At 48.0% G+C, this 10901-nt stretch overlaps 1 long non-coding RNA gene across 1 annotated transcript; it reads right to left on the bottom strand.

Moving 5' to 3' along the window:
* Positions 1–7157: 7157 nt before the first annotated feature.
* Positions 7158–8726, bottom strand: LOC119312414. The gene is made up of 3 exons (XR_005151323.1): positions 8157–8726; positions 7474–7966; positions 7158–7381 (listed from the first exon to the last, which is right to left on the bottom strand). It is a non-coding gene; the product is annotated as an uncharacterized LOC119312414 (long non-coding RNA).
* Positions 8727–10901: the final 2175 nt, after the last annotated feature.

The raw sequence follows: 10901 nt of genomic DNA, 5'->3' as shown, positions 1-10901 counted from the left end.
TTCTTTGCCGTCCGCTTTTGGGTAGCTGATGGCAAAGAGCTTCTTTGCCGTCCGCTAGCAGACGGCAAAGAGCTGGCAGATGGCAAAGTAGCTGTTTCCAGTAGTGTTGGGTATGTGGCCATGATTTCTACTACACAACTTATTCTTGTAGACTCGTGTTGGCCTCCAAACGCAGAGTTTTGTAGGACAGTAGGAAATTTCCCTCAAGTGGATGACCTAAGGTTTATCAATCTATGGGAGGCTTAGGATGAAGATGGTCTCTCTCAAACAACCATGCATCCAAATACAAGAAATTCTTGTGTCCCCAACACACCCAATAGAATGGCAAATTGTATAGGTGCACTAGTTTGGCAAAGAGATGGTGATAGAAGTGTACTATGGATAGTGGATATAGGTTTTGTAATCTGAAAATATAAAAACAACAAGGTAGAAAGTGATAAAATGGAGCATTAATGGTATTCAATGCTTAGAAACAAGGCCTAGGGTTCATACTTTCGCTAGTGCAATCTCTCAACAGTGCTAACATAATTGAATCATATAACAATCCCTCAACGTGCGACAAAGAATCACTCCAAAGTTCTTCTCTAGTGAGAACATAAGATGAAATTGTTGTAGGGTACGAAACCACCTCAAAGTTATCCTTTCTGATCAATCTATTGAGTTATTCCTATAAGTGTCATAAACAGTCCTAGAGTTTGTACTAAAATAACACCATATGATACGCATCAACAAACTCTAATGTCACCTAGATACTCCAATGTCACCACAAGTATCTGTGAGTCTATTATTCGATATGCATCAAACAACCTCAGATTCATAATATTCAAACCAACACAAAGAACTTCAAAGAGTGCCCCAAGAGTTCTACCGAAGAAAGTAGAACGAAAATGTGCATCAACCCCTATCACTACAAAAAATACACTTCCTGATGATACATGTTTGTCACAGTAGGTCACGTTTTCTGTAATGCATGTACATCCATGACGATTTTATGACAGAATCAAGATAGTCATACCTGTGCTTTCATAGAAGTGTTTCATGACATTACAAAAATTATCATCACGGAAGTGTCCACTTCCATGACGATAAATCACGCGTCATAGAAGTGCTTTTGTCAAGGGTGACCGACACGTGGCATCCACCGTAACGGCTCGCCGTTAAGCTATCGGGTCTGGTTTTGGATCCGATAACCCGTTAACAGCCCGGACAAATGGGGATTTTCCACGTGTAAAATTCTCATTGGCTGGAGAAAACACATGTTGGCTCACCATTGGGACAGATGTCATCCACTCAATGGACAGGAGGCACCTATGATACGTCGACACATGGCACGGCCCAATAGAGGCCCATTCCGGTGAAAAGGTCGGCCCGTTTGACTTGTTCAAAAGGTAACGGGCTGGCCCACGGAAAGCCTGTTAACGGCATGTTTGTATATCGCCCATTTACGACCCGCTAACACTAGGCCCGTTACGGCCTATCAGAATTAAGCCCAGTAGCTTCATCTGGGCTATCCAATATGATTCCAGCCCGTTGTATCTTCTGGCCCATGTATGGCCCATGATGTCTTTCGGACCATATGAGGCCCTTCGTAACTCTGGTCCCATTAAAGGCCTGAGATGAAACTGGCCCATAATGAACAGTGTATCGCTTTATACCCATTAACGACCCATTATTCCGTCCGCTGTTTCCAGCCCGTGTTAACTGTCGGCCTTCTAAGGGCCCATTTATTCTTAGGCTAATTTCTAGAATTCGGTTAGTTACGGTCCGTTACTGGCATGTTCTGTTTGTGGGCCAAATTCAGCCCATGGTTACATTTGGCTCGTTTGTGGCCCGTTAACCCATTGGGCTATTTTCATGTCAAAAAAACCCGTTGGGCTGTTTTCATAGAGTTATCAAATACAACCTATTAATGACCCGTTATGGTCCACAAATAGTATGACCCATGATTGGCGAAATGATTATACGCCCCGTAGAAGGCCCATGGATCCTACAGCCCGTAGAAGACCAATGGATCCTATGGCCCGTAGAAGGCCCATGGATCATACAGCCCGTAGAAAGTCCATGGATCCTACAGCTCGTAGAAGGCCCATGGATCCTATGGCCCGTATAGAAGACCAATGGATCCTACGGCCCGTAGAAGGCTCATGGATCATACGGCCCGCAGGAGGTCCATGGTTACAACAGTCCATGTGTTGCCATGATTATTGTGGTCTAGTTATCAAAAATAGGTTATTGTGGCCACTAGAAAAACGCAAAAAAAGAACTGCAGTGACTACAAGTAAACAACTAAACAAGACAATAAGGAAATAAATAAGCAAGAAACTAACGCTAGCCTATTACCGCTATTACACATATTACATCCACTGGGCATCAAAGTTCGCCACCAGTGCAAATATAGGGAACAAAGCAGCATATTACATACACTAGCTGTCAAAATTGGCCACCAGTGCAAATAAACGCGGCAGCAAAACAAGAGCATAACTTAAACAACTTCAAAAGAGCTCAAGAAATGTTATCCTGGGTATCCATCATGCTGGCAATAAGCTTAGCAAGCTTATTAGCTTTGTCCTGCTTAGCGCTAAAATCCTCCAACGCTTGCTGTTGCACCAGAAAGTATGCATCTGAATGCTCCAGGGACTTCTGCAGTCCTTCTGCTTCTTGTCGCAGCACAGCTGATCGATGTCTTTCAGCTTGTAGTTGAGACTCAAGAAAACCGAACTGATTCAGACAGTGAGTTTGAATAGCTTGTGCAAGCGGTAGTGGCCAGTAACTCAAACACTAAACCAAGACAGGACTTTGGGATTGTCCCACTATCTTCAAGATAGTCTTTCTTAGCTGTTTTATCAGCTTTGTTGGAGACCAATAAGGATGTCTCACTATACTTTGTTCTCTTCATAACTCCATGAACTTTGTGCCGTTCATAACACAGATCAAGATGGAGAACAATGAAAAGGGCAAGGAGCTGGTTCCACCCATGGAGAAGGGCAAGGAGGTGGTGCCGCCCTTGGAGGTTGTGCGAACCACGCGTGAGGAGGTGTCGGGCATGGATGACAATGTACTGCCAGAGGATTCCCCTAGCAGCAAGCTCCGGAACTACAGGCACTTCTCATGAGGAGGGTGTGCGAACTCACTTCTGTAAGGTGATCCCAATGCTCCAGGACTTCACCAAGCACTTCCCGGTCATGCCAATGGAGTTTAAGCTCAAGATGAACACCAACTGCTCATGGAGGGTCACTGTGAAGGTGATGAACGACAGGGTCACCCTCGACTAGGGTTGGGCTACCTTCGCCGTTGTCCATCAGATCAAGATCGGGTACATGGTGACGTTCAAGTTGCTGACTCCCAACACGCTCAAGGTCATCGTCTTCAACGACGACGGCATTGAAGTGGTGACCAAGTGCGGGAGGCACGACGAGGTCGTCGTCGTGAAAGTCTAGGACAACTCTCCGTTGCTCCAGCTGGTTTAGTATCAACTATATCGTACTGGTTTGCTTGAAAATTGCTATGTTTAAGTGTTGTACTGTGTTTAAAACCGTTTGCTACAGTTTACAACTATGTTTAAGTGTGGTAGTATGTTAAACTGCTTACTGCTTGCTATCTTCTGTGTGTCTGTTCTACACGCCCATGTGTGCTGGTAACCTCACCACCTCGCGAAAGAGATTAACAGACAACAACCGTTGCATGAAACCAAACATCATGCCTTGTGTTTTCGCCTAAACAAGCGACCAACCAAACATGTCAGTTTTCATTACGCTCCATACATGCAACCAAACTAGATGAAGATGTTGGTTTTTTGCCTGTTTTTTCTCAGCCAGCCCAGCTGAAAAGTGTATGCAGTGCATGCAAAAACTGATATGACAACTAGACACGTCCTTGGCTTGCGAGGTCACTGGCTGACGGCAAGAGGCAGAAAGCGGTTGGCTGGGTAAATGAAGAGATCATCTTGCAAAAGCAAGCACATTACAGCTATTGCAAACAGCCAGGAGTAAGCACACAACACTGCTGATGCGAACTGCTTTTATGTTCGACTTGGATCTCTTTGCTACTCGACCTCAAACAGACAGTCGCCATTGTTGTACTCCTGCTACGGGGGGTAGTAGTATCGTTTAGGGCTCTAAAAACATTGTTTTTACTCTCTTGTTTGGCTGAAATGATAACTTTCTTTAGGAGTTAAATCTCAAAGAGACTCAATTATTGGTGCACTTGTCAGAAAAGTCACAAGTTTTATAAATATTTTCATATAGCTAGATGTTTTCGGGTAAGTCCTAAGCTTCCTCAAAATAAGTTGTACTAAAGTTGCGACAATTAATATGGATTGGAGGGATTCCTTTTATTTTATGCGCATTATGCTTTCTTTCACAATCAGATACACTTACATCTTGGAATCCAAGAAGTAACACTTAAAATCTTAGAATCTAAGAAGCAAGTCGATAACTCAGTTCAAACACGTGCATTGTGACAAAAAAAGACATAACATGCATGAAAATGTGCATAAATTGCATTAGACACCTCCGTTCCATCACAAAAGATGCGACATTACATGTTTTTTATGTCCGATTGCCCCAAGAACATAAGCTCCAAGACAAGGAAGTAGAACAACCAACCAAGCATCATCTTCCCCACAGTACACATGGACATCATACAATAAACCCTTCAGCAAACACACACTGAAATACTAGCTCTCAAAAAACTAACTAGAAGTAACATTGCTAAGACTAAGCCGGCTATGACCCTAATTTAGAATGGAGCTTGTCCTCATACCACTGAACGCAGCCAAATGGCCAGAGCCCTCATAGCTTCACCCTCACTGATCGGCCTCTCAGGTGGGCACTTGAAGAGAGGCATGTACCGTCCATTGGCGTCGTAGGAGTGTGAGCGTTCCCAAACCCTGACGATCTCTACAGGGACGACGCTTGCGGAGCCATCGTCGTAGTAGATCCAGAGCTCGTGGGGGATTTCTCGAGGGTGCTCGACCTCCAGGACAACGCAGATTGTGGAGAGGTCGGGTGCTCCCAGGCAAGCACCGTCGATCTCACGCGCAACCCCAAATCTGCGGCAGTTGTCCTTGGCATCTATCCCCGTTCGCTGCTCGATAGGGTAGTGGTGCAGTGCTACGTGGACCATGTAGCCGTGGGAAATGTTAAGGACAATCTGAACAGGCACGAGCTTCACCGAGACGCCGTCGAGCTGGAACGGCTGCCTGCGCATGGCCGCCTCCCGCTCACGGGGGGTGTGGAATAAGATAGGCGTGTCTTCGCCGCCATAGACCGGAGGGAGGAGCTTGAAGGTCTGCGGGAGGTCGAGCGCCAAGGTGTGGAAGACGCGGCGGATGAAGGGCATTGGGTTCGCGCGGCACGGTGCTGCTTGCGGGGTGATGCACGCGTACGCCATGCGCCTCGCGTAGATCAGTCCCGAGCTATCGGGGTGGCCAGAAAAGTACACCTTGATGCCGGAGTCCTGGAGTGATACGCCAGGGAGACCGCGGACCGCAGTCGCGGCAGGAGGGTCCTCAGGGCCCTTGAAAATGGAGGCGGTGGCCGGGCGGTCGGAGGGGATCTCCAATGCCGTCGCACCCTCCGGCAGCAAGGAGTCGCCGGGCAGCATCTCGAGCGACACTGTGCAAGAAGAAGTGAAGTGGGAGGAGGAAGGCACTGACGTTGCTAGGAAGGACGAAGAGTTGTGGTGGTTTTAATGGGCGCCATGCGTAGTGGTGGTGTGGTAGTTGGTCGCTCGGCACTCCGGCAGCGAGGCGTGCGGCGCTGGGTTTCGCCAGCTGCGTGGGGTTGGATTCGAGTGGACTGATGCAGCTCTCTTCTGCAATGGGGCAGGGCATGCATTTGACTTCAGCCTTTGACTCACTCTTCTGATCTATTCACTAGACCACTAGTGCAGCTGTAAAGCCAGCATGCATGGTTCGTCAGTGTTCGGTCTTGTTCTTCTTGACAGGAGCAAGACTCTGCAGCACGAAGCTAGGCTAGCTTCTGCCTACCACCCTGCACCCTAAAGGTCATCACCCCCTCCATTAATTGCTGCACTGCGTCTATCTTGGCTTTTTACTTATGACCTGATGTTTCTGACTTGACTTGACGAGTCACAGTACGGGCTCTATTGTGAACCAACCTATGTCCAGTGGTACCCTTAGCTTGACACTCACGCTTATATTTTTCTGAATTTATTTCAGTTATTTGAGCTTCAATAAAAGCGGATGTTTCCGTTGATTATGAAGGCGGGTTTGACGACTTTGTCAATTTTATCATGATGTGCTAGCCCAATCTCTTGAATATGCTTGTAAGACAAGACGAGCGTATGTACGATTATAAAATAAATATATATGCGTATATATAAGCATCTGCGTCTCTATCTATTTATTGTGTTAAAAAAACAGGCTCTGTCTACTGTGCAATGAAAATTTGCCACTCCGTGCCCTTATCAAGGCCCTTTAACATTCTTTTATACCAAATCACTTATGATTGCATCGTTGTTAATCTCATCCATCATTTTTTCTTGATGCATAATTTCTGCCTAATCATTCAATCACTTTTGAGTCATTGTTTATCTCATATGTCTTCAATAATTTCATATTTGGAAAGCTTTTAACTAATGCAATAATCACAAATACATTAAATCTGAATAAAATGTTAAATACTATGAGTGATAAATAATCGTGTTAACAAACAACAACAGCTAAAATGTTGATAATGCAAAAGAAAACATGATTATAACACCTTTAGAAATAGTTTGGTAATGTTTACTACAGCAAGACAAAAACTTCATGCAGTTCTTGGCAGGCATAAGTTACCATAGTTCTTGGCATGTACGTTTTTTAATCGAGGGACATCCGCCAAGACTGAGCTCTAATATCAACAGCTGCACGAGCTGAATACCAAGGCTTTGATCCATGCCCATGAAGTGAGCAGCGGGTGTAGGTCTATTTGTTGACACAGCTTGCCAGCTTTGAGCATGACTGTACATGATTTGAATTAGAAATTAGCAGAAGATGTAAGGATAAGCAGAACTGCTAGAACTACATACAGACAGAATATAGGCAGGAGTAACCCTGGGTGAGAACAAAACGTCATTTCCAGAGAGCAAGGACACAGCCTTGGGCCATATATATCTTCTTGATAGGGAAAAAAATAGGTAGCCAACAAGCTAAGGAAGGCAACAAAAATTCCTTTGCAGATACAACAAGGACATGTCAAGGTGTGCCCATCTCCACGACAGGAATAAAACAAAAGCAACTATGCTATGAACAAGACAGAGTGACGTCCATGGGACATGTGCAGATCATATGGAACAATAGATGAACAGGAAATAGAGAGGGGTACACCTAGAGAACCGAAGCACAGATCCGGCCAAAACATCAAAGGTAGGAACAACCCTGCAATGAAATCCCATGTAAAATCATTAGCCGCACGAAGAACACAAAATATGGCGGCCACACATGAAAAGGGACTAAGCAGGTCTAGGTACCGTGTCCACCAACTACAGTGGCCGGAGCTGAGTGAGCGCAGGTGTGGCTGTGGCTTTGCCGCTGGGTGACCTTTGGTGTCGGCTTCGCCACAACCGCCGCTGGGGAGGAGGAACACGCCTAGGAGAGCCTGGTTTCCACAATGCGCCCACACGCCCGGGCTCGAGCTCAGCCACAACCGCTAGCGTGCTCACCAACGCGCCCACACGCCCGAGCTCGAGATGCTGCGCTCACCAACGAGCCGCCGTGCTCGGATCCTGCGCGCCCCTCGACCCCGACACCGGATCCGGCACCGCCATGAGCCGAGGGAGAGAGGGCCGAGCAGCTCGAGTCCGTCTTCCCCGTTGCCGCCTTCTTCGCGCCCTCCGCAGCCGTCGCCGCCTCTGCCACGTCTTGGGGGGCGACGACGCGGGCCACCCGCTTCCCAACGGGGCGCGCCGCTTTCCTCAGCAGCGATGGAGAGGAGGCCGCGGAGGAGGCGGGGATGATGGCGGTCTGAGACAGGGAGGTGAGTGAATTTGTCAGCACATCCTACAGCTGAGTATCTTAGATTGTAAGAATATAGCTAATTTCTTAGCAGCACATCCCGTATACGATTTGGGCATCTCAACTCGCAGCAACCAATTCGCACAGAAAAAAGAGGGGATTAATTATCCGAGGGGGAGGGGAGGGGAGGAGAGGGAACCTTGATGTGGCGCTGGCTGTGGTGCACGAGGTGGAGCTCCTTGCCGTCGACGCCGCAGGCGCCCATGACGAGCGTGTACAGCGCCAAATCCCTGCAAGGAGCAAGGAGACGGCGTGACAGATGGGATCGCGATGTCGGGGTCGACGGACGCGGCTCGAACTTGTCGCCGTCCAAGCAGGAATCGAGGAGCGCCGGGACGGGGCGTCGTTGGGGACGGCGGCGTCCGTGGCTCCGTGCCCATCCGCACGCCACCCACGATGCTGTCGCGCTGCTAAGCCACACCCTAACATCCCTGACCTAGCCGCCGTCGGCGCGGACGGCGGCGGCGCCGCGGGCGTCCTGGACGAGGTCGTAGGGGAGGAAGAGCGAGTCGGCGAGGGCCGCGCGTAGGGGAAAGGTTTGGCGAGGAGGTGGCGCATGCGGGAGAAGACCTTGGCCGGGCGGCGCGCGGTGATGCCGGCCGCCTCCTCGTCGTGTCCGCGGCCTGCGCTGGCGGCGGCGGCGGCGGTAGAGAAGGGGAGAGGGGCACGACGGGGAGAATGGGCTAGGGTTCCTACCCAATCTGACGCCAAATTCAACCACCCACACGACGCCACGCACGGGCACGCACGCAAATTTCCACAAAATGCCCTCGGCGGGGTGGCGAAATTACCGGCGGTGGCATGATATTTTGACAGCAAAACACATACACCAGACGCTGACAAACGCGGCACATGCGAGCAACCCCACACGTCACCGAGACCGGAACGAGTACGTGAAGTGAGAGAGACCGGGAGGGGGCGGTAACTATTCATTGCTACAGGCGCGCGGCTCGATCCGACGCCAGAATCATTTACCGCATCGATCTAACGGACAGAATCGCATCACGAAAACGGATCGGACGGCCAGAATCCGCTGAGCTCTGAGGAGGCGCGGGAAGCACTGGATCTCTTATTTCTCGATATGGGAAAATCAAGACCAAGCATTTCGTTCTTTTTTCTCGATTGAAAGTTTTGTAGTTGGGCTCTTTGAACATTATATTTCGGTCAGGGAAAGAGATTAATCAAGACCCCTGGAAAAGCAAGGATTTTGATTGCGCGTTTTTCACATAAAAACAGTCTTCACTGGGAACTCCAACATACTTGTCAGCTACTCCCTCCGTTCGAAATTACTCGTCCAAAAAATAAATGTATCTAGATGTATTTTAATAGTAAATACATTCATTTTTGTGACAAGTAATTCCGAACCGAGGGAGTACTCGGTAAGCTACAGAAACTCTATCTTAGTCACTGGATCCTTTCATACGACCATGGCACTGCATTCTGACTGAATTTGTGATTCTCGCCGGCCACAATCTGAATTTCAGTCAGTTAAAACAGGCAACAAGGAGCATCTGTGTAAGTGGATAAGCTCTGCCTCAAGAACAAGAAACTGTGTAAGTTCATCTGAAATAACAATGGCTGGACATCCTTTACTGCCCTTTTCAAACAAATAAATATACTCTAGCTGTTACAGTGTATGATATGCAATGCACCCTGCACTAATAATACTTTACACTCACTCTCAAGACTGCTTCCAATTTTACGATCGGATTTAGTAAACCAGTTTGTTTCTGTTGGCCGCCTTCTTTGCTCTTTCGCTTGTTTTGATGGACTGACTACGTGCTGCTGCTGCTTGATGTAAGAGCATCTCCAGCCGTTGGCCCCTCCAGGACGTCTAAAAATCGCCCTCTAGGAACGAGCCGGCGATACATTCGACGCTGGGACGGTTTTGCGTCTAGTCGTTGTCCCCAGGCGCCGATGTTGGTCCATTTTTCAGCCTCATTTCGGTGAATATAAAGCCCATATGGACGGGAATAGGCTCATATTCGGCGTCGTTCGCCGTGGCTCGGCGTTCAATTATCAACATAAATATTTTTTTATCATATATTTTTTACAAAAAAATCAAATACTTCAACAAGATAGTTCAACAACAAATAGTTCAATGCAAATTATATAGTTCAACAAATAAAAACTCATATTTCATCACACGTCGCGCCCGGCGTCGCCCTTGAGCCTCCATAGGTGCTCTATCAGATCTTGCTGCAGTTAATGATGCACTTGTGGGTCTTGGATCTCCTGACGCATACTGAGGTATGCAGTCCAGGTTGCTGGTAGCTGGTGATGAACTTGGGCAAGAGGACCCTGTCTGTGGTATGGTTCAGTGTCAAACAATGGCTCTTCCTGCTCGCTCTCAATGATCATATTGTGCAAGATGACACAGCAGGTCATGATCTCTCACATTTGATCTTTCGACCAGGTCTGAGCGGAGTACCGAACAACAGCAAATCGAGATTGGAGCACACCAAATGCCCGCTCGACATCCTTTCTGCAAGCCTCCAGAATCTTCGCAAACCAGGCGTTCTTGCCTCCAGGCACAGGGTTTGAGATGGTCTTCACAAATGTCGACCATCTCGGATAGATGCCATCAGCTAGATAGTACCCCTTGTTGTAGTGCCGTCCATTGATCTCGAAATTCACCGGAGGAGAATGACCTTCAACAAGCTTGGCAAAGACAGGAGAGCACTGCCGCACGCTGATGTCATTGTGAGTTCCTGGCATACCAAAGAAGGAGTGCCAAATCCAGAGGTCCTTTGTGGCCACCGCCTCAAGTACCACACTGCAACCGCCTTTGGCGCCTTTGTACATCCCCTGCCAAGCAAATGGGCAATTCTTCCATTTCCAATGCATACAGTCGATGCTTTCAAGCATCCCAGGAAATCCTCTT

The sequence above is a fragment of the Triticum dicoccoides genome, chromosome 5B, assembly GCF_002162155.2.
Source record: "Triticum dicoccoides isolate Atlit2015 ecotype Zavitan chromosome 5B, WEW_v2.0, whole genome shotgun sequence".
Lineage (NCBI taxonomy): Eukaryota > Viridiplantae > Streptophyta > Magnoliopsida > Poales > Poaceae > Triticum > Triticum dicoccoides.
Note: the sequence above shows the minus strand (reverse complement) of the source record. Positions and strands in the feature narration are given on the sequence as shown.